We start from the raw sequence: 25,170 nt of genomic DNA on the forward strand, positions 1-25,170 counted from the left end.
ACAATGATTATAACACTCTATATTGACAAATTAATTAATTTTTGTGTGTACATAAAAGAGTCTACCCCACGACACAAGTTTGTATATGAGTGACTTATAAGACAGGTGAAGGCACACTATCTTTCTGAAGAATTCATGTATTCACTAACACTGTAAAAACTATTACTAATTAACATTCTTTTGAGTTCACTTTTAAAACTGCTCAGCTTCTAAATCCTTTTAATTTTTAAGGAAAGAGCACTATAGAGAATTTTCGGGTGGTATATTGCACTCTTGTTGTACTGGGCTTTCTTATGCACTTCTCTGTGAAAGTCATTACTCTGTCTTGTTGTATAGTCATGCAGCTCACTGTTTAAAGAAGAAAACTGGGGGTGAGACTTCAGAAAGCATATACTTTCATAGATGTAAGTGATGGAAGAGTCATGATTTTATATTCCTTGAAAAATTCCCTACATGGATCTCTAGGTGCAGCTCCTTTTATGATCCGTATCGCTCCTTTTTAATAATAAAAGAGCGTTTTGCCTGACTTGAATTGCCCCAAAATATGACACCATATCTCAAAAGACTATGCATAAATGCATAATATGTACACAGTACTGTTCAATCACTGCAGCAATTTTTGAGCATTCTAAATACATAGCAACATTTACTTAACTTTTTATTGAGTACATCTATATGCTTGTCCCACTGTAGATGCTCATCTAACCAAATTCCTAAGAATTTTGTATTTGGCGTTTGTAGTATATTCTGTTGGCCTATCTTCACAGTTATATTGGGCTTCAAATAATTTGAAACATCTCTGTAATTCATCCATAATGTTTTTTTCTCATTCACAAATAAACTGTTGTCCCTGAACCATTTACTTTCTTCAACTGTTGTTGTTTCAATTTTCCTGTTAAGGTCAGTCTCATTCTGAGCTCTAATAAAGAGACTGGTGTCATCAGTAAAAAGTGCACAATCAGCTTGTGTTAAATAGTTTGGCAAGTCATTTATAAAGATCAAGAACAACAGGGGTCCCAACACTGAACCTTGGGCACCCCATAACCAACTTCCTTATAACCAGAAAAGTATGACTTTCCATCATGAACTATTTCTACTTTCTGGCATCTGCCAGATAAGTATGACTTAAACCATGCATGAGCAGTACCACGGACTCCATAGAAACTAAGTTTTTGGAGCAGTAGTTTATGATCAATAACGTCAAAGGCCTTTGATAAATCTAAAAAGACCCCACAATTTACTTCATTATTATCAATGGAATTTAGTACAAGTTTTAGAAAGTTGTAAATAGCTGTTTTAGTTGATCTACTCTTTCGAAAGCCATTTTGTTCATTGACCAATATTCCACTTTTTTTAAGGAAAGTAGAGAGTCTTCCATACATTACCCTTTCTATAATTTTTGAAAAACAGGATAACATTGATAAAGGCCTGTAGTTTTATACATCATAACTATCCCCATTTTTGTACAATGATTTTATAATTGATTGTTTCAGCTTTCTAGGGAAAGTGCCAGTACTGAAAGATGCATTAATTATATCTACAAGAAGAGGAGTAATATATCTGCTGTGTTTAATGATTTTGTCTGGAATGCCATTGGTGCCATAGGCTAATTTATTTTTTAGTTTGCTAATGGTATTCTCTACCTCATGTACTGTTACAAGATACAAAAACATAGTTTTGGGATTCAATGTGATGTTATGACTGATGTCTGTACTACTTTGGGTTCATATGAGGTTTCGAACTACACTTGTAAAATGAGAGTTTAATATATTGGCAATGTATAATGGATCATTTATAGTTTTGTCCTCAGTTTTAATAACAATGTTGTTTCTTACTTTGCTTCTTCCTATGTTACTACTGATCACTTTCCAAACTGATTTCATTTTTTTGTTGCCATTATTTCTACTGATATATGAATCATTATTTAACTTTTTTGCTGCAGTAATTACTTTCTTGTATAATTTCCTATAACACTTAACACGTTGTTTCAAAGCAGGATTTTGCCTTGCTGATTTACTTAACATTCTGAGTTGCTCTCCAGATTTTCTTATGCCCTGTGTTATCTATGTGTTAATTTTGCCTTTTACTTTCATTTTCTTAAGGGGAAAAGCAATTTCAAAGTTAATTTGTAATCAGCTAGAAATGACTCAAACTTCGTGTCTATACTATCATGTTTATCTAGATCCCAACTTGTATTTTTTAACAAGGAATTAAAAATCCTAATGTTGTCCTCATTAATACATCTCCTGTGGATGTGTTTCTCACTTGGCCTAGAGTTTTTAACGAGTACATTATTTATACTAAGTTTTAGTGCTTTATGATCAGAGAATCCAGTGTCAATCACTTCTACAATATTGTCTAGTTTATGTAAGTCAAGAAATATTTGGTCTATTATTGTTTCAGAGTTCTTTCCATGTCTAGTGTATTCAAAGATAGTTGGTGCTAAATTATGTGAACAAAAGACATTGGTCAGTTTTGTAACATTTAAACAGTTGATTTTAAAGTTGACATTGAAATATCCAAGTACAATAATGCTTTCTGTAGAATGTCTCAACTCACTAAAAAGACTTTCAATACTGTCCAAAAATTCCATATAGTTGCCTGATGGGGAACTGTATACACACACAATAATTATTTTAAGGTCTGTAAGTTTGCAAACGCAATATTCAAATACTTTTTCAATGTTTATCTTAATGAACTTAATTTCTTTACATTCAACTCCTTGTCTGACATAAATGCATGTTCCTCCCCCTTTAAAAGTTTCTCTACAGAAGCTACTAACCATTTCATATCCTGTTAGTCTGACAGTAAAAGCTTGATTTTCTTTTAGCCAATGTTCACATACACATAAAACTGAAACATCCTTTAGTTCATCAAGCAATAGTACTTCTAATTCTGGAATCTTACTAATTATACCCTGTACATTTTGATACAAAACCACTAATTTTTTATGCTTAGCATCTGTTGCAGTGCTCACCGCATTGGCTGATTGTTGCCTGCCTCCAATAAATAATCTTTGAGATGGCCTGGTGGTGACACTATTCTTTTGCTTAAGGGGCGGGTGGTTTTCATTGCTTCTGCTGGTTTTGTTTGTACTGTTGTTGAACCTGTCAGTGATGTAAGTTGATCTGCTTCTACTGAAGATGGTGATTGTAGTACTGGAGAAGATGCTGTAGACTGGGCTACTGGAGGCAGAAGAATAATTGGCTCACTTTCCTTAGCAGGTACTGTTGTTGAAGCTGCCAGCAGTGTAGGATGATTTGCTTCTGTTGAAAATGGTGATTGTTTCCTACACACAATTCCTTTTTCGATACCCTAATGAAATGCTCTCCAAAGAGGCAATTTATTGAAAGTTTCGTAGCTAAAATTGTAAGTAGTATATTTGCACAAAATAAGTGTTTTCGTATAATACATTAAATTTCATAAAATCTATTATTATATTTGTTTATTTGTATGTCATGTTCATCTAATATATGTTAGCATTATTTTGCATTCACTAATTACGCCATAAATAAGAAAAATTAAGTTGGCATTGTTGTTTTTCATTGTTCTGTTTAATGTGATATATGTCTTATACAAAAATCTTATATATTGTATATGACAGATTGGGCATAAAATACGAAAGGTTTTGTGTTGAGCTATTCATAGTAACTTTGAGATTTTAATTGTTAATTTTATAAATTTACACTATATTTATAACTTCATTGTTAAGAACATATAAATAGGGGGAGCAGAAGAATCAGAGGAGGCCCACTTGGATGTAGTTCACAAACGCGACCACTATGTCGAACGTCATTGTAATAATGTAATTGTTGTACCATGGTTTTGGTGACTATGTAGCCTGTTATGTGGAATGGGCTCCCACCAAAAAGAAGTTGCGCAGCTTGTCATTAATAAAGCACTATAAAACGACTTGGGTTACTTCATGGAATTCAAGTAACTAGATCCAGTTTGCAGATGAAATGTACTGCTGGACGACTTCAGCAGTAGCAGCAGCAGCAGCAGCAGAAGGAAGCAGATTACTCCGAGTTACATCAAACTAAGATATGTATAAGAATGCATTATACTTTATATGTCACTGTAGAACTAATTACTAAAGTGTAATGTTTGGACGCTGTTCTAGCAGTAAACATATGCATTTATCACAAAGTTATCTTTGAGTGGTGGAGGCCAGTGTGATCAGTAGCAGAGACACCTCTATGATAACACGTTCTTGATACCATTAGAACATAAGTATAACAATAAACTTTTCAAATTCTCTGTTTAATCAAACAATCCTTCAGTGATTAATTTTGTTGTAAATTTTGCCAAAATTCCAGTCTCCCTTGCCAAATTCGTTACATCATCAAACCTTTGCGGTCCCCATTCGAAGGTCACTTCGTTTTGCCTGCTAATAGAGTAGTTGTGCAGAATCAACTTTCAATTCAGGTCCCTTCCTTACACCTCGCTATTACAAATGGATATTACACCAGGACACAGATACAAATTTGATTACAGCGAACCATGTAGAAAAAAAAAATGAAATGAGTGTATGGCATCATTGGGCAGGAAGCGCCTTTTCAGGGAAGTTTGGCCTCCAAGTGCAAGTATTATTTCATTCAACCCCACATTGGGCGACTTGCGTGCTGGTGATGAGGATGAAATGATGATGAGGAAAACACAACACCCAGTTCCCGAGTGGAGAAAATCTCGAACCTGGCCGGGAATTGAACCCAGGCCCGCTTCCATGGGAGGCGATCATGTTACCATCCGGCTAAGCAGACGGACAAGAAAAACAAATTTGACACGAGGAAGCTTTGAATAGGACTCGCTTATCTAGCAGTCTAACACTATGACTACTTCACCATGAGACCGTGGCTGTTCTAGACTGCTCTATGTTGCACTTCTTGAGCCTGCACCATTCCCTGTTTCTATTTTGCTTCTTTTTTCGTAGTTCAGTACACCTTCTTCCTGTTTTCATACTTTATCTGTCTTCAGTTTTTGACGGGCTGTCCATTGGGCTCTCTTACCACCAGATCTGAGGAGGGTGCAATGGGAAGTTTCCCTAGTGAGTACAAATGACAGACCCGCCAATGCATTGCCCTTTTATACCTTGTGTACCCGATACTATCACCATCTGTAGACGTGCATATCGCTATCCAATGACTTTTGTCACCGCACTGTAAAGCGGTGCTATGCTTGAACTTCAGTCTTTATGTTTATCAGAAGAATGACTGAGGTGGCATTTTTAACGGGCAAATTTTCAGCTTTTTCTGTAATTACCTAACAGCCTCTCACTACTTTAATGCACCGCAGGAATACGTTATGAAGTTACACACGTTGAGGCAGCTAAGACAGGCCGCACCAAAAATATCCAGAATGAATCAATATCTCGTGGTACCGTTTTCGCCAAGTTATAGCGGACAATATGCCAAATTTCCTGACGTTCGGAAGTAATTTTTATCGTTTATAGTCGCCGAATTACCACACCAACTTTGTTTTTTCCTAAAGGAACTACTCGTACATACTTTCTCTGTGACATCTGAAAGAAGCTTCTAAGATAGTGGTAGTCAAACTGCGGCCTGTGGACTGCATGCGGTCCCAATCAAGTGTTTGGCCGCCCGCGGTTCTCAGCGGTATTTTAAAATAAGATGGATCTGGTAACTAACAGCCAAATCCAGAGATGTCAGTTACCAAGAAGAGTTTCTTCAGAGTGAAATTTTCTTGCTCAGTAATAAACAAAAATTGAGAAACAGCGATTTTTTAGGTGTGCTTAATTTTAATTGCTGTTGATGAATTTGGCCTCGAGCTAATAGTAAACAGAGTTGGTCACTTACCTCTGGGGCAGAAGGGTAAGCATTGTGGCAACTGAGGGGTCTGAGGCTGAGATAGGCGGAATATTTTATTGTTTGTCTTTCAGTACAGACAACGATTCATATCGATCAGCTGCTGTGGTCTAAATTTCACACAGAAGTAACATGGATTCGTAAAAGCGCATCTTCAAATGTGGTACACGTTGTGCGGAGAGGATTACAAAATGAAATTAAGGCTGTTGTAATACAACACAATGAGTGGATGACAAATGACAAACAAAACGTTTGATAAACATTTGTGGTGGGGTCTCACATTGCATAATGCATTTAAATACAATGGCCATTATTAATTATCCACTTACACAGACAACAACAACAAAAACAACACCAACAACAATATCAATAACAACAACAACAAGCAATTAGAGTGCAATAACACGGGTCGTTGAGGATCGCAGCAATCGTAATTGGAGAACACTCGACACTAACGGATCCGAATAGTGCCTACGTTTAAAGATCTGTACTTGGAGCTGGTGGCCAACTTATCACATCTGGACTATAGCTAATATATTGTGGCTCATAACATACTAATTTATGTAAGTTACCAATAAATAGTATGATCCGTACATACATGGACCGAGGTGCTGCCCCATAGTGTCAGTGTTGGCTCTTGAACAAGGAAGTTTGACGACCACCGTTCTTGATTTAATTGTAACGAGATAACAACACTGCATACCACTGTCCCGCCATCAGGAGGAGAGGTTCCACAAACGTTTGTCCTATTATAACAAATGTAAGAAAACGCATAACTCCACTACGGTTCTCACGTTTACCTGTGCGTTTGAAGCCCATCAGTCTACATTCTGCTGTTGTAGCCAACAGATAACCTGCTCGAAATGTCTTTGAGACATTCACAAAGTACACAACAGTAAAAGAAGTGAATCTCGTTTATGACGAATGTCTCCAAATTATTAGAGCAGCTGTGTGCTTGTATGGTATCCAGATTGAGGCAAGCTTTCACGATCTATCTTTACAGACATTAGAAAAATTCTAGAAAATTGTGGTGTGCAGAATAAAATACGCCAAGGAAAACGAAAAGCAACTGATGAAAGAAATGAAACTTATATATTAGCAGCAGAAACAAACAAGGCAAATGTACTAAGAGGCATCTCGGAAGTTCGAGAGGGATCAACCAAACGAGTGTCCTGCGAACACTACATTTCATTGCATTACATCCTAATCACATTTTGCTGCAGCTACAGCATTATGGCAATGACTTTCAAAATTGATTACAGTTCTGCGAATGTTATCAACCAAAAGCGCAAAGGGATGTGTCATATCTATGCAAAATTTTGCTTAAGGAGGAAGCATAGTTTACAAACGAAAGGGGAAATCAACTTTCGCAATATGCACTATCGTCAGTTGAAAATCCACGCTGACTTAAAGAACTGGCCTACCAACATTTGGTGAGTGTTTTTCAAGACACACATCATGGGTTCCAGTGTTATTGATCTGAATCCAAATACGCTCACGTATCTCGATTTCATAAGATATACTGCTGATGCAGTTATTGGAAGACATCCAGCTGGACAATGGGAAATCAGTGAGGTAACATTATGTCAAACGCCCCTCCCATTCCGCACGTGTAATGGTAGATCCCACTTAAGAGAACATTTGGAGGGCAATAGAACGGTCGTTCAGGAAACGTAAAACGATCTGCATACTCACCAAACTTAAAACATCTATACTTTTATCCACGACGGAAATTAAAACAAGAGGTCTATTAGGAAACACCGACGACTCCCGAAAGAATGAAATGCCTTTAAGAAGAATGAGCGTCCACTAAAAACGTGAAAATGCATGCTTGCAAATACATTTGAACTCTGTAACTATAGTATTAATATTGTAGGGGAGCCATTTACAGAAATGGAGCCACGCAGAGAAAATTTTGTAGCCAACGATTTCGGATAATGTCGGTAGTAGTTTAGTTTTATGTCGATATACGTCATCGCAGTGGTTAAAAATGCTACAAACATATCATCTGGAGATCTACACTACTTATTATTTATAGAACAAGGCAAGATCACAGTCACGCATTAAATAGGTCACAAAAACAATATCTGAAAAATGTGTCGTCGACGGTCACACCACGTACTGTATCGCCTTGAGACTCGAATGACACCGTAGCAATGGTCAACTATGCACCGGTGTAACCTACGCAAGATTTCGCGTGGCTAAAGACACAATGCGCGCCCTTTCTTTCAAAATCTGTCCAGGTTTTGAATAGAGTTGGTCCACTGTGCTGCGGGACAATGTTTTGCGGCCCTGTTATCTTAATACTATTTGATCGAGCCCCGTACATGTTATGATGTTGAAGCTCTTTTACAAGGGAATCTACTCACTGCGCCCCCTTCTTATTTAGTCGTAAGAGGGCCCAGTGGACAGCCCATCGAAAACTAAACACAGATCAAGCATGAAAGCAGGAAGAAGGTGTACTGGACTGAAGGAAAAAATCAAAATAGAAACAGTGAACGGTACAAGAACAACATGTGCAATGCAAGGGATCAAGGAGTAGAAATAGCGTCGTCCTTAAAATGGTTACAGTGTTATTTGCTCATCCAAAATCATCCTGCAGACACTTATTTAAAGAGCTAGAGATCTTCACTGTAGCTTCACAATATACAGGGTGGTTCATTGATAGTGATCGGGCCAAATATCTCACGAAATAAGCATCAAACGAAAAAACTACAAAGAACGAAACTCGTCTAGGTTAAAGGGGGAAACCAGATGGCGCTATGGTTGGCCCGCTAGATGGCGCTGCCATAGGTAAAACGGATATCAAGTACGTTTTTTTAAATAGGAACCCCCATTTTTTGATTACATATTCGTGTAGCATGCAAAGAAATATTTTAGTTGGACCACTTTTTTCGCTTTGTGATAGATGGCGCTGTAATAGTCACAAACGTATAAGTACGTGGTATCACTTAACATTCCGCCAGTGCGGACGGTATTTCCTTCGTAATACATTACCCGTGTTAAAATGGACCGTTTACCAATTGTGGAAAAGGTCGATATCGTGTTGATGTATGGCTATTGTGATAAAAATGCCCAACGGGCGTGTGCTATGTATGCTGTTCGGTTTCCTGGACGACATCATCCAAGTGTCGAGACCGTTCGCCGGATAGTTACGTTATTTAAGGAAACAGTTAGTGTTCAGCCACATGTGAAACGTCAACCATTACCAGCAACAAATGATGATACCCAGTAGGTGTTTTAGCTGCTGTCGCAGCTAATCCGCACATCAGTAGCAGACAAATTGCTCGACAATCGGCAATCTCAAAAACGTCAGTGTTGAAAATCCTACATCAATATCGATTGCACCTGTACCATATTTCTATGCACGACTTTGAACGTTGTGTACAGTTCTGCCACTGGGCACAAAAGAAATTATGGGACGATGACAGATTTTTTGCACGCGTTCTATTTAGCGACGAAGTGCCATTCACCAACAGCGGTAACGTAAACCGGCATCGTGACAGGTGGATTGGTCGTCAAAGCACCATACCATGACCCGCATGTTCACCGGATCTGACGTCCCCGGATTTCTTCCATGGGGAAAGTTGAAAGATATTTGCTATCGTGATCCACCGACAACGCCTGATAACATACGTAAGCACATTGCCAATGCATGTGCGAACATTATGGAAGGCGAACTGCTCGCTGTTGAGAGGAATGTCGTTACACATATTGCAAAATGCATTGAGGTTGATGGACATCATTTTGAGCATTTATTGCATTAATGTCGTATTTACAGGTAATCACGCTGTAGCAGCATGAGTTCTCAGAAATGGTAAGTTCACAAAGGTACATGTATCTCTCTGGAACAACCGAAATAAAATGTTCAAACGTACCTATGTTCTGTATTTTAATTTAAAAAACCTACCTGTTACCAACTGTTCGCCTAAATTTGTGAGCCATATGTTTGTGACTATCACAGTGCCTTCTATCACATAGCGAAAAAAGTGGTCCAACTAAAACATTCATACTACTTTACGTACTACACGAATATTTAATAAAAATGGGGGTTCCTATTAAAAAAACGCAGTTGATATCCGTTTGCCCAATGGCAGCGCCATCTAGAGGGTCAACCTTAGCGCCATCTGGTTTTCCCCTTCAAGCAAGACGAGTTTCGTTCTTTGTAATTTTTTCGTTTGACGCCCTTCATTTATATCATCCTGAGTCCATCTCCTATCCAACCTCTTTCTTCTGCCAGTAATAAGAATAGTATCTGATGTAAAACATTTTGGACTGAGAACACTGTCAATATGGGCAGCACTAGAAGTTGAACATGATGGCTTATCAGACTCCCTAGGATCTATCTGTAATATGAAACATCAACTTTCTAGAAACCAAAAATAATATTTATATAGTTACAGATAAGTAACTTAGAAAATTATAATAGGTGTATTTCCTAATGAAAATCTTCATTTCATAATATTACCTCTTGGATATCAATTTCCCCCTCACAATATTTTGTAACCTTTGCTTTTGCAACAGATCTTACTTGGTAGCCTCTTAGATGATTTATATCACTTTCACACTTTTCACTTAAATCTTCATCTGTCCACCATGGGTCATCAAGAGGATTTACGTGTAACTGAGCATCAGAAAAATCAATCTCCTCTTCCAATAATGCTATAATTTCATCGGCAGTCAACCTAAAATCCAAGTGCTTTTCTGTTATTTCAATGCACCCATCCAATCCCACTGTTCCAAAAATGGAACAAACAGATATTATGTAATATAACCCATTGTCGAAAACATATATTAACAAATATCATTCTTGTAAATACAAGACACTATAATAGACTATAATAACATTATCCACTGCTAAATATAGTAAAACTTACTGCCCTTTCCTTTTTGTCATTTTTCCATAAACAGCAATTACTACAGTACCAACAGTGTTGCTATGCAGATCCTCACAGCACAAGTGGCAAATTTGTGTGAAAGCAAAGAGCATGTAGAAGGCCAGCAGTGTGACAAACTTACCAAAAACCAAAATCCATGTCCACAAAAAAATTACAAACTTTTGTTCCAAAAATTGGTACAGTGGGATAAAAGCAATCATTGTAAAAGTAAAAGATGATGCTCCCAAACATAATCGAGAAAAAAAGTATAAACCCCAGAATAATAACAACATGTTGGGAATAAGAATATATAAACAGCTGTATAAAAAGATAAATTAGGACCAAAACTCTAAAAGAAGATCGAGACATAATTCTATTTAATAATCTCAACTCACCTACCAAATTTAATGAAGGAGGAGCAGCAATATTTGATGATCTCAAAAGGAATCACCACAAAGCCATTCTAGGCATCAAATTAATCATATCCTTCGTAATTAATAATCTTCATCTACCTAAACACACATAAATAATATTAGATAAACAAAATAAATCAGAACAACATAAAATGTGACAAATGATTAAGGAAAGTGAACCCATACATACAATTTATAGTCATTAAACCACCAATAACCTTTCTCACATGAACAACCGAAGTATAGGCAATCAAAGATTTCAAATAGACCCAATGGAAACAAATAAATCTATCTTTATCATATAGAAAATAACCCAAACATCTAACTTTAATAAAATACCGCAAGAATCGTTCTTCCAGGAATAGGACCCTCTACATGAGGCTTAGGAAGTCATAGTGAACCAAAAATACAGGCATCTTAACCAAAAAGGCCAAAATTATAAATACAGAAAACATATGGTAATACAAACCAAAGTCAAACAAAAAAGGAAAATATGAAGTATTACCACAATCATAAACCTTAAACAAAACTGACAATAAAGGCAATGTAGCTCAGTTTGATAACCCCAACCCAAAATTAATACTGAAGTAGGAACCAATCTAGCCGAAAAATATATATAAAAACAAAGAAGACTCAATCTAGCAAATGAACAATAAAGTATAATTATTAAGATCAGAACCATAAGAATTAAAAAAAATTGAATGATAAGAAATTAAATAAACTGAACCTATAGCAGTAATTATTAATGATCAAGAATGAACCAACCAAATTATTTAATAAACAAAGAGGGACCATAAATAGTCATGAGTAAATATTTTAACATAAAGGCAAAACAAAAGAATTAAATAAGACATTACCATGAGATCGAATCATAGGAAAACCTAAAGCGCCATCACAACCAGATAGTACTAAAACCTAAGAGGTAAAAATAATCATAATTAAAAATCAATAAGAAAAATAGTGGTAAAATAAATAAAGAAAGAAAGAAGAATGTAGTCCAATCTCAACAAAACCATGAAAAAATGTTTACGTTTAGAAGAAAACACACCAGCAAAATAAACCAATAAAGAAGTAAGAAACAGATAATATAAACATTGGTATTAATAGTTAAAAAGACACCAGACTTGTAAACAGGAAATAAATCTATCTCCCACGTTTAAAACTTTAATGATGCAAACGCTTTCCATCATCGGTCCCCAAAACAGATATTTTAATAAACTAACCCCTGAAATGATTAAAATAATAATTATATCACTACCAAATGTAATAAACATTAATTTTTATTAAATTAAGACACCCAATATCAATAACACTTTTCATTATTCTTCAAATTTTCCTTTTTGGGTTAATAACAGGAACAATCACAGAAAGCTATTGATTTGTCATACATTCAGTTTTCAAAATTCATGGTGGTATATTAGTCTTATTCATCTATAGCACATGAATTGCACCAAATAAGATATTTCAGCCTAGATCAATTACTATAACTGTTACCTTGACAATGTGAATCTTCATTAAATCAACATTAATGTTATACATGTAATGGTATATAGACTTATTCAAATAGACATCTTTAAAATGGACTTCTTTAAAATGCGCAAACTATAAATATTAATAATTCAATCAATTACCAAGAAATAACAGTATCTTTAGGAAAATTAAATAATAGCCCAAAATTTATTATTACAATAATAATAATTATTATACTAACTATTTAAGCACTATTAGCAGTAGTTAAGATCACTAGTATTATCCAGGGATATATTTGTAAAATAAGATAATTTTACTAATGAAGAAACCCTTAAAATTAAGACAAACATTAAGTAAATTATTAATTTTTATTATTAATAACTCCATAATTGATCTACCTGTACCAACAAATATTTCATTTTGATGGAATTTTGGGTCTATTAGGATTATGTTTAATAATTAAAATCGTGACTGGGCTATTATTAGCTATAGACTACACCTTAAATATTGAAATAACATTTAGTAATGTAGCCCACCTCTGTCTAGATGTAAACTATGGTTGAATTATCTGAAGATTACATGCAAATGGAGCATCTATATTTTTTACATGCATTTATTTGCATGTAGGACGAGGATTCTATTACAGACTTTGTATGTACATACACACCTGACTAATTGTGACACTCATCCGACTCTTAGTCATAGCAACTGCCTTCATAGGATATGTTCTACCTTGGGGTCAAATACCATTCTGACGTGCAATGGTAATTACTAATTATTATCAGCAATTCCATATTTAGGAACACATTTAGTTCATTGGGTATGAGGGGGTTTTGCTGCTGATACTGCAACCTTAAAACATTCATTTTTGTATTACGATCTATTAAGGGGCTCCGGAACGCCCTATACTTGCAATGTTAAAATAACGCTTATAAATTACATCTTTCCTCACAAACTATTTGAGGTAGGAAGTTGAACGTTTTACAGAGTATTAATTGGAATATGGGCTACAACTTAACACAGGGATTTTACAAAATTTTAGTTCAGTTATTAAAGATGATTTTTTTTCAATTGTAATGAAAATTCACAACTTTTTTTGCAATTTTTTATTTATATATTCAAAAATATACAGTTTTTTGGAAAAAGGCTGTGTTAAATTATGCAGAAGGTACTGTGTAACATTTACTGAAAGTTTGAAACAAATATGTTTGGAAGATCCTTAGAAAACATGTAATTAGTATGAGAAAACAAAAGTTTTGGGAATCGAGCGACAAAGATTGGATTAACTTTTTAGTGCATTCCAGGTCCATAGGATGGATTATCTTCATCCTCTGCAAACTCCTCCTCCAGCTTCCTCTTGTCCCTCCTCCTGTTTACTCTTGCTTGTATTTCTAGACTTTACAGCCCTGTCTGCAGCCCGAAGGCGTTCCTTGTCTAAAGCAAGCATCGCTCGTACCATGTTAGAACCTATCTTCATTCCCATATTTCTAAATACCTTTGGTTTTCCAACATTTCTCCTTTTCTTAAAAGCCTTCAGAGGATTTCTAATAACTTTACTTTTACTCATTATTATACTTCAACAAAACAGAGACTCAAGAAACAGAATTAATTACGAATATTTTCGAGATAACGACAGAGTAAATAAACATGAAACAATCGACAATCACACCAGCGATATATATTGAACCATCACAGGTTAGCCACAACACATACTTTATCTCACATCACTAAAATGTATCTGATGAACACGGACGTTAATAATAACACCATTTGACAGCAGTTTAACAGCGCCACAGTGGGTCACGCCCATGTAGAACACATTTCAAAAAAAATTTAAAAATAGTTGTGGTCTTCGGAATTGAATAAATTATATATCTATTAAAAGGTAATAGTCTGCAGATTCAGATAACGCAAAAACATAAAAATTGAACTTTTCATGATTTTGAGCCTTTCCGGAGCCCCTTAATGCAGCTAGGGCCACAATCCATTTATTCTTCCTACAGGATCTAACAATCCTTTTGGATTAAATGGAGATATCAGAAAAATTCCATTCCACCCATATTTCACTTTTAAGGATTCTATCACATTTGTATTAATAATATTATTAATTACATAATGTCTAATTAATCCTTACCTTCTGGGAGACCCAAGTAACTTTGTGCCAGCTAATCCACTAGCAACACTAGTTCACATTCAACCAGAATGATATTTTCTAATTGCTTATACAGTTCTACATTCAATTCCCAATAAATTCGGAGGCCTTATTGCATTATTACTATGCATTAGAATCTTAATAATTTTACCATAGTTTAACAAAACACCATTCTGAGATATTCAATTATACCTAGTTAATCAAATCTCATTTTGAAACATAGTAGTTGTATGTTTACTAACATGAAAACGAGCAGTTTAAGAACCATATGTCATAACAAGACAAGTCCTAACAATTATTTACTTGACATCTTCTTAATTAATGTAAATGTTGCAAATGCATGAGAAAAGCTGTTTACAGAATAAAAAGGAGTAATTTAATTTGCTCAGGAAAAGCATATGTTTTGAAAACATAAAACTTGCAGTTTAACGCTTCTATTAACTTTTCCCAAAAAATTTCACTAAGAAAATGAGATAAATAAAATCTTCAAACCAATAAAAAAAATAAAATTTAGCAAAGGTAAAAAGCTCTTTCAAGTTAAATACATTAACTTATTATATCGAAATTGTGGTAAAGTGCCCCAAACTCAAACAAATCCAAAATAGCAATCTTAGTAAACATAACAGTAAAAATCACCCCCTAAAAATTGAAGCTAATAACATACTTATAAAAACAATTCTGGTATATTCTGCCACGAAATTTAAAGTGAAAACATATGCACTATAATCAATACTAAACCCTGAAAATAATTCAGACTCCCAAGCAGCAAAATCGAAAGGAGTTCGGTTATTTTCAGCAAAGCAAGAGGCAAAACAAGCTACGGCTAAAGGAAAAGAAATAATAATAAATCAACAGTAAAGCTGATTACCCATAAAATAAAATATATTAAAACTACCAACTAAAATAATCAAAGATAATAAAATCAAGTCTAATCTAATTTAATATGAAATGGATTGAGCAACAGAATATTAATAACCTAACAAAGAGTAATCTGAATTAGAAGATGAACCAGCAATTATTACAGTATAAACACCTAATTAGTACAGCATAAAAAATAGAAACCCATAAGAAATGGAACACATGTAAGTCAAATAAGGAAAAATTACTCAAACAGCCAAATAAATCATTAAATTGAAACAGTAGAAAAATAATAAAGTAAATAATTTGATATAACAGGGTAGGCTGCTCCTTTAAAAATAAGTTTAATAGGATCACTAAAAGGCTGAGGGATAACAAACCCTACCTTACTTGGGGTCTTACGAATATGAATATAACCTAAAGCCTTATGCTCTAATAAGATTAAACAAGTCATACAAATTAAAACACAAATAACTAGTTGAACAAAATTTAAAACAAACATAAATAAATCACAAAGTATCAGTACTACTAAAAAAATCTACATAAATGAATTCTAAATTCAACACATTAATCTGTCAAAATAGCAACTAATTAATATCAATCAATAACATAAAAAATGTTTTTCCCATAGGTTCCCTTTATACTAATATGGGTAAATCATCTTACGATACAAACTGACCTGAACTCAGATCATGTAAGAATTAAAAGGTCAAACAGACCTAAATATTTGGCTCCTGCACCCAAAATTTATCTTAATTCAACATCAAGGTTGCACTCTGTTATGTCGATGTTAGTTCTTGAAAACACTTCCGCTGTTATCCCTAATGTAACTTAATATTACGATCCCAAATTATGGATCTAAACAACAAACATAAATCAATGATATAATAATGAAAAGTTTGTTTATTCATGTCACCCCAACAAAACATTATCATTAAACATAGAAAGATCAGCTACCTTTGCACAGTCAAAATACTGTGGCTCTTTAAAAATTTACTCAGTGAGGAGGCCAGACCTGAAAATATTTTCAAGAGGACTTTTTTTTGGTAAACAGGTGGAAATCAGTTTTGCCCAGTTCTGTATAGTAAGTTAAGGAAATCAAACTTTTTATGCAATTAAATATAATACTTCTCTCATCATTACAAAGATTATAAAGTTAAATTAGGAGTCTTAATGCAAAACCTAAAATAATTATAAACTCAAACTCAAAAATAATGAATTAAAATGTAACATTAAAGATAGCTGGTTTAAAGTCTACTATTATATTCTAAAATAAGTAAATTGTAGGTTAATAACTTTAGACTTTATCCCTTAAAGAATAAATTAGTTAATATTTATATTTAAAAAATTAAATACAGTGTTTACCTTTCAAAAATTAATTTTTTCTTAAGAAACTAGATGTCTTAGGAAACGATTAACATTTCATTTCTATAAATAACTGAACAATAATTATGATACATTAACTCTAAGTTATTTATAGATCACTCTAAATCCAGACAAATAAAATAAATACTAAAATTTTGATGTACACTGATACAAAAGGTACAACAAATTAAACATACTTTCACAAATTGAATCTAATATTTCATAAAACACTTACATTACCAATAAACTATAAAGCTATCAAATTACTAAGAGAACACAACACACAAAACTATTTATGTTAAATAAACACAAAACCAATATAATATATTAAATAATCGAGATATCCTGAATTGCACAGAAAAACTTTCGCTCTAAGTGAAATTCTTTACTAATAATTTATATCTTGAACCTCTTCCTAGATACACTTTCCAATACATCTACTACATTATGAGTTATCTTCAATTTACATGAGGTGTCTTAAAATAATTTCAATAATGTAAACAATAATGAAAGTAATAGGCAATGTGTACACACCTCAGAGCCAATATAAGTTAAATTAAACAAATTAAATTAGTATCAATTAAATTACTATGCTATGTATAGGTGGCAAGACAAATTAACTTCATCTCTCGCCCTCAAAGCCCATTGTTCCAGGTCCAGTCATGAACAGGTAGTGATTTATCGCATGTCTTCTGGAATTATTCCAATACGTATTTTGAAATCTGTAGTAATTTATCGCTTGGTATTCCACCTTCACTGACTTGTATTTGCGATCTGTATAGTAATTTTGTATCCTTAACCTTTCCGAAATTGTGTTGGACTGTTTTTAAACTATTATTCCTCTTCTTCGCACGCAATAACGTAACAGAAATTTTTTATTTTCCAAAACTATTACCATTTTACTCTTCTTACTGTCTTCCACAACATCCTCATAATCTTCTTCAACCATCTCTTCCACTGTGGCATGTTCAGGAAATACACTTTTGTCATCCTAGATCGAAGTACGTTAACTGTCTAAAAATACACTGGTGTTTGCCTCTTTAATCACATTCGCTAAATGTAATGCTAACGATGTTTTTCCGTCATTAAAGATACAATCGAAATCGTATTGTGGATGATCTAAGATTTTGCATGATGGGTGCAATGCATCCTTTGGCTTCATCATGCTGTGTTCAGAATAAAGGAGTATAAACTCAATCTGTTACACTCTGTATATGCTATTCGATTTCAGTCTCTCGTTCGGTCTGCATGACAGTACATGCACCTGAAGCACACTGTTAAGTTGATGCATTCATTAATGCTTATTTGTCCTACTGTCTGGCCATCAGTATGGAGTGTTGTCAGAAGGGAGACAGGAAAAGTAACAACCGGGGTAGGTAGTATTAGCTATTAAAGAGAATGAGTCCATCGTAACCAACTGTACACAAGTAGCAAATGTATTTAACAACCATTTCTTACGTGTAGGAGAAAAAATTGGTTACAATAGTTCAACGGAAAAAGCCAGGCAGTACATGGAAGAGTCAGTTTTGAAAAATTTTAGTCAGATTAAGTTTCACCTAACAACTTCTTGTGAAATAAGTAAAATTATTAAATCTTTGAAAAATAAATGTTCTGTTGGAGTAGATGGCATCTCTAATAAGATATTAAAACAATGTGGAGCAATTACAGCTGATGTTATGAGTCACATATGCAATGCATCACTAACTAAAGGTATTTTCCCAGACAGTTTAAAATATGCCATTGTCTGCTCTCTACAAAAAGGGGGACACCACAGATGTCAATAATTATCACATCCTTGCTTACATCATTTTCAAAAAACTTCGAGAAAATAATATACTCAAGTGTGGTTAGCCATCTCAACAGTAGTGGGATAATGGGATACTAAGTAAATTAAAGTTCAGATTTCAAAAATGCTGTTCCACTGTGATAGCAATATGCAATTTCACTGTCAACAAAATAGTCTTAAATAGTAAAATATCACTAATACGAATTTTCTGTGACTTGTCCAAAGCATTTGATTGTGTGAACCATGACATTATGTTGAAAGGGTACAGTACTGCCCGACATTGAAAATAGGTACAACATTCTTTGTTATTCTTGTCAGAACAACGTATTTTTGATAATAATAATTCAATTTCACTTAATACACCGAAGCTGGATACCAGTGTAGGAAAGAAGGACAATTTATTTATTCAATTGATCACATGTGCACTCCCACAAAATAAATCCCTACATCCAATTTGGTGAGATCTGTGAAATGAATGTGTGTATGGTCGTCTTCTAACCGCAGATTGTGAATGTGCAATATATGATCATCTTTGAGATGGTCCTTTGGTCACCTTTGGTGGAACCAGAGAGATGAAATATACCTGAGCTCGGGGTGTCTGAAATGTGGCTGATCAAGACGGTAGCATGGTGCTCCCCCCACCTCGGTGGAGGTGTGAGATGACCTGAAGAATGGCCATGTTTCAGCACTCTGGCGCTAGATCTGGTGTTGGTAAGACCTGTCTTCAGTGTGCTCCGTAAAGACAAAAGAGTGGAGAGAATGGTATGGATGTGAAATACTTAAGAGTAGCTTAGAATAATAATTTCTCTATTTCAGGAACTTTGGGGGGAAGAATTAAATGACAGGCAGGTAATATTAAGGGGATTGGAGTAATCTTCGGAAATGACCAACGGTCACAATGAAACCACCTGTAGCAATAAGTACTATAAGTTGGAAATATTTAAGAAATGGCGTGTGCAGGACTTGAAATTAGAGACGAGTACTTCCACGTGGTGAGCACTGTGTGAGTCTCAATCTGTGTATGAGACAAAGGATAAAGAGAAGTACTCATCCATTGTGACGAACATGTTCTTAACATTACTTTGTGTGTTATGTTTCCATCTGACGCTTGATTCGAACTCTAATACTCTGAGAGAGAAGTAAGGTGAGTCGGCCGCCTATCAAGCAACGCCACTTGGCTTGCATTGCACAGCAAGAAGTGCATATATACTCCAGAGTTTGTTGTAGCAAAGATGAATATGATCTTAATATTACCTTTGCGTGTTATGTTTCCGTGTGACGCTTGATTCAAACTCTAATACTCTGAGAGAGAAGCAAGGTGAATCTGCCGTCTATCCAGCAACGCCACTTGGCTTGCATTGCACAGGAAGATGTGCATATATCCTCCAGAGTTCGTAGTAGGAAAGAAAAGTTACAAAGTGGGGCAGCGTCGTGTGAAACTGGGATGAATACTAATTGAAGTGGGGAAGCTGAAAGTGAAGTGATTCTAACGTTGTGACTATTCTTTGTGATTGTCTTCTATGTTGCCAGTGTGATGTATTTCACGTAATTTAATTATGTGTAGTTTGCATGGGAGAGTAGCAAGGTAGGTTCAGAGGCAGTAGGTTATGCAGTTCCTTTTTGTACCACTCGGTCTGGAGGAAATTTTCGTGATGATGGGTGTGAGAGTCGAAGTGTGAGATATAGCAAAAGATTCACCATCGTATACAGAAAGTGCACTGTAGCGTTAGATAATTACGAGACCATAACATAGAGAATCACCAATGTAAAGCCATGCCCACTGTGCGGAGTTTCTCATTTGTAATTCTTGTATAAAATGTAATGGTGTGTTTAGGTTATCTTTGAATCATAATAGAATTTATCGGAATAAAAAAGATATTGAAAAGAAAAAGATTGGTGTCCCTGTTCTTCGAATAGTGTGTACTCATGATATCCAGAATTTATAATGTGTGCGCCATTCATATTCAGTGTGATGGCCACATGTTGATCAAAGCTGTTGGGTAAGAAAGAAAATGTGGTATTGCCAGTGCATGGTGAACTATCAGAGTTGTGTAAATTACTAATAGTCAGATGTGCGTTATCAGTTTCCGTTGTGTAATATTCAAACAGGAGAATAATTTGTAGCTTAATTGTGAGTACTAGAGCTCATAATCAGTCATTGATGTTACTCGATAAATAAGAATAAATCCACTTGCTTGAGAGACCACTCATCTTGCAGGCCTGACTGCATGTGGGAGCCTTTCAGTGGTACAGAAATTACAATTCTATGGTATAAATGGAATAGCATATGAGTGATATAAGTCATACCTACAGAATTTGCCACTTCATCTAACTGGGGTGAAATTACATTAGATGTTCCACAGGATTCAATCACGGGCCCCTTCTGTTCTTGATGAATGTGAACGACCTCCTTTCTTATCTGAAACAAGAAGCTGAATTGACACCGTTGGCTGATGATACAAGCATCATTACTAATCCTGTAAAAGAAACTCCAATTGAAAATGATAGAAATAAGGTCTCTGGAAAAGTCATTAATTGGTTTTTTCTAAAGGGCTTGCTCTAAACTTTGAAAAAACACAGTACATCCAATTATCTGCTGCAAAACGTACAGTTCCTCCAATAAAGATAACACATCAACGGAAGTCAGTGGACATGGCAGAGCATACTAAGTTTTTGGGTGTACATCTTTATTGGAAAATTCATATTTTGAATCTTGTAAAGCGATTGGGTCCAGCAACTTTTGCAATCAGAATAATTGCCAATTTTGAGGCTATAGAAATTAGTAAACTAACCTACTTTGCATATTTTCATTCTCTGGGGTAACACAATACTTAGACGAAAAGTATTTACTGCTCGGAAGAAAGTGGGTAGAATAATGTGTGTGGTTCATAGTCGCACATCTTGTAGGCATCTTTTTAAAAGATTGGGAATTCTTACAACAGCCTCACAGTACATTTACTCACTAATGAAATTTGTTCTCAACAACATGGACCAGTTTAAAAACAACAGTGACATTCATGATTATAATACCAGAAGAAAGAAAGACACGCCATTCTTTACTCAACCTATCTTTGGTACAGAAAGGGGTACAATATGCTGCTATAAAATTTTTTGACGAATTACCAGATGAAATAAATTGTCTGACAGACAGCAGTAATAGCTTCAAAAATAAATTGAAATCATACCTTCTTGACAGCTCCTTCCAAACCATAGATGAATTCTTCATAAATAAATCAATCTATAAATACAGTGTTTGCATGTTGTGTCATTTAAGGGAATGGGGTAAATAATAGAAATATTAATCTTTAACATTGTACTGTAATATATATTGTAAGGTGTATGCTTCACCGGCGATGGGCGAGGCATGAGAGAATCTCTGACCAGAGAGTAGTTTATTGTTAGTTGTTGCTTGTCGCTAGTCTGCGCGAGTCGACAGTAGAAGTCAGTCTGCGCTTGTCTGCGCGAGTCTGCAGTAGTAGTCAGTCGGATACAGTAGTAGTCGGTCGGCTTTAGTAGCGAGTGGACAGGAGTAGTCTGCGGGAGTCGGCATGCATCGGCTGTGTGCTCTGGTCGCGACTCTGGTCAGGACTCTGGAGGATGAGTATTGTTGTAGAAGGTAAAGAAGCAGCCTTGCGCACATTTAGTAATGTATGTTAATTGTAATTAATCTTTGTTCAGAAAAAAATGCCCCAATAATAATTTTTATAATATAAAGTAACTTTTTTTAAGGAAAAACTTTCATTTCAATTTAAAGAATATTTCCTATGCATTCCTTCCAAGAACAAAAAAAAAATATACGCCAGCATTGCACGAAGCTGTGTCGATAAATAAGAGCAGAAATAGTTGCAGTTTTTATTGAGGTAAGAGTTTGCTTTTTTTATTCAGAATACAGGGCCGAAGGTCAGCGCTGCTGTCCTTATAAAATTTACCAGATATTATTATTTCTGTTGAGAGGTTACATTTGGTTCATGGTTCATTATTTAATTAATATTGTTGTTGGTTTATGGTCAATTTTCATTCATCAATTTTTGTGTGAGGAGGTTACACTTGGCTCCATTTTCATTTTATATTTAACATATTTTCTGCTGGGAGGTTACACTTGGCGACATCCGGCCAGGATGGTATTTCTTTGTGAATCTTCTGAGACGTAGTCATATATCTGCTCTTATTTACTTAAATGTAATTAGCATTTGGCGCAACGCCTTTACTAATTTGTAACTCTTTCTTCCACAGATCATCGGCAATTTGTTGCTCTTTGTTGTATTTGTGTTTGATGCATTTTGCATTGTGTTTGTTTCATTAGTGAATAATTTTGATTTGTGTAAAAATGCCGCGAGAAACTGTTAACAGTACATCGCGATGTGTAATGAGTGAAATAGCCGATTATAATAATTTGACCGATAGTACTTGCGACACACAGTGTAATGATGACAATCCTCGATTTACAGACAATCAGTGCTTGACACACCCGGTTTGCAAAATTTAAGTAATGAACAGACAAATTTTTCTAATGAAAATGAACAGTGTAATCAGAGTACGACAGATTTATTTAATTCCGAGGTAGTGACTAACAGTGCACATCCAATTAGCAAACATTTTCAAGAAGCAGAGAATGACCAACTGGTTACACAAAACGTGACAATTGCAGGTACACCATCAAACAGCACAGAGAATAGAGTAGGTAATGTTACTTTGGATCAAGTTATGGCATTTTTACTACAATTCAAGAAAGAAAAAAACGACCATTTCAAACAACTTAATGAAAGTTACAACAAACTTAATGAATCGTACAAACAGTGGAATGAAAATTTCGACAACCATTTCAAACAACTTAATGAACAACTTAATGAAAGTTTCAAACTGTCAAATGAAAAACACGACAACCTTAATGAACAGAATAAACAACTTAGTGAACAGATCACAGCCATTACCGTGCAACGTGATGATACTAAAGAACAATTACGTGACGAAATTAAGGTTTGTGCGAGTAACAGTAGTGAAGAAATTAGATCTGTTGCACGTGAATTAAGTAATACAGATGCAGCGACAACAGAATCAGTTAGAGATGAAAATAGTGCGGTCACTGAACAATGTTCTGAAAACGCAACACAGTTACGGGATGAGTTTAATTTAAAGTCACCGGAACTTTCACACATTCTGGATATGGAAATTGATAAGAAATTTTAACAACAGATCAGTCAAATTGACTAAAGTATCAAAGTAACAGAAATGAAAAATGTTTCAGTCATTAACACGTTACAGCATACGCCACGTTCCGAACATTTGTCACACTCACACAGCCAGTGTAATTTGGATAATTTACAGAGAGTACGCAACTTAAAATCCGAAAAGCTATGCGACTTAAAATCCGAAATGACACAGACAAACAGATTCTCACACAAACCTGAACGTGTTCTCAAATTCAGAGACGATAATTTTGATTATAAGCATTTTCTATCTGTGAGAAAATTTAAAGTATACGAAAATGACAGAGCACAGGTACACGCTTTGAACCGTTTACGACAATTTGTTTTTGTATTTTCAATAGCATTACCTGTAATGCAGAAACTACAATTAGCATTAGACTGGATACAGCAATTTGTTTTTGAATTTTCACCGGCATTGCCTGTAACGCAAAAGCTAAAATTTATTTGCAGCGCATAATAAACCTCAGGGGATTCATTACGCTTTAATGAATATGTGCCGTAGCGTGCACAGGGCCCCGAGCCGTAGTAGTGCTGTTTCATCTTTAGTTTTCTGCACTGCTGCCTTCTCTTCTACTATCCTTCATATCTATCAAAACAGCTCTTTAACTATCGCTCTATCTAGGATTAAGAATGAGTAAAAAAAAACTGATATGACAAATTTTACCGAAAGTGACAGTTCTCTTTAGACACTCCCGAAATGACAACTATCGCCGTAACATTAATATCAGAGAAAATTTTAATCATCAGTATGTATAAAATTATCAGCAATAGCGAACACATTTTGGTAGCAATAGAGGTTTTTCTCCGCAGTAGCAACAAAACCAGCCGGTTAGCATACCTAACCAACAATGTGATGTACAAGGTCAACCAGGCTTTAATGTTTCGCCGCGTACACGTATAGCGTCAGCTCCAACAAATAGTAATGCACAGCAACAAGGAAATCAGTACGTACAGAAAATATACTATTTCAATTCCTATCGCAATGCGCCGTATAGAAATGACTATCACGACAGACGTAAAAATAATGCGCACAATTTTCAGCGTACATTTAATAACAGTCGGTCTTATCAGCAGCAAGAACATCAGCAACAACAAATAATCATGAATGAACCGGACAGTAGCTATCATCCAGAACGTAAGACGTCAGGAAGAAATAACAGAACAGTACAAATAGTGGAAATGCCACAGCATCCTCCCGAAAATAATGACACGTCAGA

The sequence above is a fragment of the Schistocerca nitens genome, chromosome 6 (assembly GCF_023898315.1).
Source record: "Schistocerca nitens isolate TAMUIC-IGC-003100 chromosome 6, iqSchNite1.1, whole genome shotgun sequence".
NCBI classification, from domain to species: domain Eukaryota; kingdom Metazoa; phylum Arthropoda; class Insecta; order Orthoptera; family Acrididae; genus Schistocerca; species Schistocerca nitens.